We start from the raw sequence: 5,969 nt of genomic DNA, 5'->3' as shown, positions 1-5,969 counted from the left end.
AGAATCAACTGGACAGCAACTGATAAATTTGGGAAAAGAGATTTTGTGTTCTTTTCATACCTTCCCACTAAAAAGGGCTGCCTTTCAGAACTATCTCAAGTGTGCAAGCTGAGCTTAATGTCCTTCCTCAAAGACCTTTACTAGCTCTTACTTTCTCTATAACTGATTTCAGAGACCAGAGAGCAAGAAATAGCCTTTTGGCTCTTTTTAAATGGGAGAGTTGACTAGACATCAAAGCTTTATTTGAATTTTAAGAAGTTTTTGACATCCTTCTATCTCTGAAATCTGTTCAAATGAGATAGACATGCTCAGGATAAGCAATAATTGGAAATAATTTAGTTTTTTTTTCCCCCAAATACTTCTGTCTAATCATTGAATCTGTCTTTTTTCTGACTCAATTACTTTGTTCTCTGTTTTTACCACCCATTGCAGCTCTGCGGACTTGACATCCAGCTGCTCAAATGCAGGAGTTACAAGGTTGGCAGGAGGTGAGACAGCACAAATAGCTCTTTCTTTTCTCCCCCGAGGGAAGTGCAGGGATCAGAGCTTTCTCACAGATTGAGTCCAATTGTAGACAGTCAATGGCCTAAAGAGAAGTCTAGTGGGGAATACTGGGGACGGGATTTGGAATAAAGAGAAACCTTAAAATAAAATCTAACTCCATGGCATATAGTAGATGGACTTTGACTTCACTATAACCTCTTGTTGCTACATATATTCACATTATTATTTGTTTATTAATGAATGAATGCAAATCACATGAGACTATATAAGGGCTATGCCCTTTTGCTCTTTATCATGACTTTTTTTTTCTTTTCCTAATGTGAGATGGAGAGTATTTAAGATTCCTAGGGCTTCCATAACAAATTACCATAAATTGAGTGGATTAAAATAACAAAAATTTATTCTCCCACAGCTCGAAGGACCAGAAGACTGAAATCAAAGCATCGACAGAGTTGGTTCCTCTGGAGTCTTTGAGGGATAATCTATCCTGTGTCTCTCCTAGCTTCTAATGGTTGCCGGCAATCCTTGCATTCCTTGGTGTACTGAGTTGAATAGTGCCCTCCCCCCCAACCCAAATTCATGTCCTTCCCAGGACCTCAGAATATGACCTTGTTTGGCAATAGATGAGGTCATACCGGATTAGGGTGCCCATAAATCCAATGACTAGTGTCTTTATAAGAGGACACACAGATATATGCACAGGGAAGAAGGCCATATGAAGATGGAGGCAGAGACTGGAGTGATGCAACTATAAGCCAAGTGAATTAGTTTCCTAGAACTGCCATCATATAGTAACACATAGTGGCTTAACACATCAGAAATTTATTCTCTCACATTTCTGGAGGTTAGAAGTCCATTATCAAGTTGTTAACAGGGTCACGTTTCCTCCTGAAAACTCTAGAGGAGGTGCCTTCCTTATCTCTTCCAGCTCTGGTAGCCACAAGCATTCCTTGGCTTGTGGCAGCATAAATCCAATCTCTGCCTCTGTCTTCCTATGAATGTCTCCACCCTGTGACTGTGTTTCTGTGTCTCTTCTCCTCTTCTTAAAAGGACATCTGTTACATGGGCTTTAGTTCCACCATCCTGGTGACACATTTCTAAATGTAAACAAACAAACAAAAACAGTTGCCGAGTCAACTTCAACTCATAACTTTTTAAATATACTTGTGTGTAAATACTTCTTTTAAAATGCCCTGGCCTGATTCCAGCATGACCAACAGCAATCTTGTTGTGAAGACTCTATTACTAGAGCCTCAGCATGCTTTAGTTTCTTTCTTTCTGTCTGTCTTTCTTTCTGTCTGTCTCTCTCTCTCCCTCCCTCCCTCTCTCTTTCTTTCTTTTTAATGGCAGTCATTAACATACTGCAGTTAGGGCTATGTTGAGTTTGCAGTGGCCTAAAATCCTGAGATAATGTAAAAATAATCTTCCTTGAACTTGTATTATTTTACCTGAATGCAGAAAATTTATATGATGTGCAATCTCAGCAGTCTATTATAATTGACAGAGATATTTTTGTGTTCTGATTCTTTCATTCACCATATTCATTATTCCTCATGATGTTTGCCCCGTGTTTTTTCCTACAGAAGATAACGTTCTTCCGAATTGCCATGACGCTTAATTCCTCTTTCTGGAACTAATAACGTTCTGCCTGCATTATAGTTACTTAAAGATAGAATAATCTTTCATAGATGATAAGTTCCTTGCTGACAGGATTCACTGTGATTTTTTAAAAATTCTTTCTATGGCCTAGAACAGTGCTTTGCGCACAATAAACAACAAATATTTAGTGAATAAATGAGTGAATATATGAATTTAAAGTAGCTATAGTTTTGTTTTCTTTTTTTTTTTTTTTTACCATTCTGTTCAAGTATCTTTTGCTTTTGTTTTCTCAATTTTGTTCAATCCCTCCTAGATTGAAAATATTTTTTTTTTCTGATAGAGATTAAAAAAAGAACAAATGAGAGTCCTGATTTCTATCTTTCATTTATAAACATTTTCTCATTTGCCTCAATTATTGAAGCTGAAATTTCCCTTATTTTATCTGAACATAGATGTATGAGTTTTGTGTCTACTCTTGGTTAGTCACTTTCTTCTGTCTTGAACATTTACCCTTTGAAAATCTAACTGGTTCTCTCTTCGTGCAGCCCTATTGGTTTCTGGCTTCCTTTATTTCCTCAGCAGAATAAAATGTGATTACTTGTAGAAACTTAATTTTAAGCAATCTTAACCCTCTTCCCTGGTGGTACAGTGGTTAAGCTGTCAGCTGCTGTCAGCTGAAAGGCCTGGCAGTTAGAACCCTCCACTGGCTCTATGGGAGAAAAATGTGGCAGTCTGCTTCTGTAAAGATTTACAGACTTGAGCACCCTATGGGGCAGTTCAACTTTGTCCTATAAGGTTGCTATGAGTCAGAAGTGGCTCAGCATCAATGGATTTATATATATATATATATATATACACACATACATATATATATATTTTTTTTTTTTTCATTGATATCTGACACCAGCATTGCCCCTCCCTTGGCAATTAGGGTTTTTTTTTGTTTGTTTGTTTTTTGCTCTAACAAATCTATTTCACTAGATCAATCCAATAACACATCTCTGAAAGAGAATTTTTGTCAATAATTTTTTAACTCTCCATTTACCCCTCCCTCCAGTCCTGCTAGTCACTAATTTTCTTTTTTTTCACCTTCAGTATTTTTATTTCATTTTCTAACAGACAACTTATACGTCCCCTTTCCTTTAAATCAATGTGACAATTTTCCAATATAAACTACTTAAAGAGAAGCTTTGGTCAAGAATAGAATAGCCACGAAAAAAAAAAATCACTGCTGCTTTAAAAAAAAAAATTCAACACTTTCACCAATTATATTCAAACAAAAACACATAGTATTTGCACAATACATGTTTTTAGTGTTTCTTGAGGGTGGGGAGGCAGGAGGTAGTCGCAGTCTGTCATGCTAGATCAATCTCGGAGGTTTGCTCAGCTTCACATTTTTCTAAGGCCGGATAAAAGACTCTAAGGTCTTGAAATTCCAAATTGTCATGGCTCCATCGATGCCAGTAGTACAGAATTTATGACAATCTTGTTTGTCCACCTCATAAACAGACGCTTGAGCGATGCCGTTCTGGTGCAGCGCCTCCGAGGCCATATTGTGGTCCTCAGTGATAGCTCTCTTGTCGGTGTTTCGGGAGCACTCCAGAGCTGACATGCTGCGCTGGATGCTCTGTTTCAGAATGTTGACTTTGGAGATGAATGTCAAGCAGCCACGGTCGTCGTAGTTAAAGAGCATCACGCAGCAGTCGTGACCAGCAGCCACGATGCTATTTTGCTAGACAAATGATAGACTTGGGAGTGGCAGGAACTCTGTCTTCGGAGTTGCAACCTGCACACTTTTTGAAGCATCGGCAACGGACACCGTGCTGTCGTGGCTGACCCAGGCCAGGCGGCTCCTGCTGGCAGAAAAGCTGACCCTGTGCACCCAGCCACCAGTGCCACTGTCAGCAAACTCGGACATGAGTTGACCAAATGGCTTCTTGCTGCGCCGTGGCGTATTGGCTGGCTTTTCATCCACTTCTTTAATCTAGGCAGAAAGCACCCTGCACTTCAAGTTGCACGAGCCTGCCAACAAAACGTTGTTGGGATGTCAGTCCAAGCTGAGGACCGTGGAGCGAATCGGCTTCTTAATGTGCTTGCTTACCCACCAGTCATTTTGGGACTGGAAGTAACAGACAGAAATGAGCCGTGCTTCACTTCCCATAGCAAATTTGTTCTGTAGGGGGGACCATTTCATAAAGTGGCTGCCCGATTAATTCTCAGGATCATCAGGGTGGGCTTCCAGACACCATCTTTCTGACTCCAGACATAGGCGTTGCGGTCTGCCCCGCAAGTGACGATGATCTTGGGTGCCCAGTCAATACCTGTGATGTGTCCCTTGTGTCCCTTGAGTTCATGGGCTTTCACCCACTGGCTCCCATTCTGCTTATAGATGAGGACTTCATGATTTGGGGGGCTAAGAGCAATTTGGGTACAGTCCTTGTTCCAGGAATGACAGGTGATTGGCTCTGGTAAAAACTGATGCTGGGACATTTTCTTAGTGTTTTCGAAGGATACAAAGTTGGCATTGGGGCAGTCCAGACTAACTCGGAGAGGAGAATTCAAGGACTCTGGTCAGTTGACAGGAACACGTTCTGGTGGGCACATGCCTGAGGCTAGGAGAGAGTGGCTCTAATTTTCTTTTTTCTGTTGGATTTGCCTACTCTAGATATTTCATATAAATGAGATTATACTACATTTTTTCTTTTGTGTTTGACTTATCTCACTCAGCATAGTATATTTAATTAGGCATTTAAAAATAATATTACATAATATGGTCATTATCTTTTAAGATCCCCAATTTTGTCAACTAAGACGTTTTCATTGCTCAGGATCAAGTATAGCAATTTTTGGTTGCTTCATTAACTATCTGAAAGATAAAATCTAGATTAAAATAAAATTATCATTAGTTATATATATAATTTATATTTATATCTACACCCATAAAGTATGTAACTGTTAATGTCAAATCTAGGATCATATTCAATTGAAAAATACTATAATCCTACCAAAGTTAGAAACAAGGATATTCTTCATCACCATTATTATTTATCATTCTTTTGTAGTTTCTTGACAGTTGATAAAAGAACATAAATAGAATATATATCTTCCAGACTTGAGAAGAAGAAAAAAACAAATATTTAAAAAGTTAATCAAAGGAGAGAAAATGAGTAACAAAAAAAGATAGAGCAGTAAATAGAAGGCAGAAAATATAATGATACAAAAAAAAGTCCAAATACATCAGTAACCACAATAAATTTAAAGTCAGAGCTTCTCAGTTCCCTCCCTTTGTATGCTAAGAATGTAAAGAAATTAGAGTAACCCTGCTATTAGAATCAATGTGGTTTTGGAGATTGTCTCTTGTAATTGGTGAAATCCTTGGTTTGTGTATATATATATATATATTCCCTCCCCCACCTCTACCCCTCAAACGTGTGCTTTGCTGTTTCAGTCTGTTTTGCTCTCAACAAAAACCTAAAACATAGATGAAGGTCATCAATGGCCCCAGTTCTTCACCTCTCTCTGAATGTATGATCTCGCCATGTATCTCTGTAGAACTCACCTACTCACCTACTTTGACCGTGTGACTTACTTTGGCCAGTGGAATGTTAACAAACATCACATAAGTTTATGCTTAGAAAGTGCTTGTGCAATGAGGTTTGCCCAATTCTGCAGTCCATCATCACCCTGAGAACATGGCTGTTTGAGGATGCAAGCTACAAGGAGCAAAGCCAAGTCACAGCAGTCATTTCAAGACAGGCCATCCTAGATCAGCCGGAAGTAAGCCATCCCTTATAACATGTAAACTATCAACACAAGATCGGCAAGGCCATCCATTTAACCCAAAGATTTGTGAACTAAGTAAATGC

At 38.9% G+C, this 5,969-nt stretch overlaps 1 pseudogene; it reads right to left on the bottom strand.

The window, feature by feature from the left end:
* Positions 1-3,463: 3,463 nt before the first annotated feature.
* LOC101349644 (actin-related protein 2/3 complex subunit 1A pseudogene) lies at positions 3,464-4,670 on the bottom strand (annotated as a pseudogene).
* Positions 4,671-5,969: the final 1,299 nt, after the last annotated feature.

This window comes from Trichechus manatus, unplaced genomic scaffold (assembly GCF_000243295.1).
Source record: "Trichechus manatus latirostris isolate Lorelei unplaced genomic scaffold, TriManLat1.0 scaffold00082, whole genome shotgun sequence".
Taxonomy (NCBI): domain Eukaryota; kingdom Metazoa; phylum Chordata; class Mammalia; order Sirenia; family Trichechidae; genus Trichechus; species Trichechus manatus.
The sequence above is the reverse complement of the archived record's forward strand: the minus strand, read 5'-3'. Positions and strand labels throughout refer to the sequence as shown.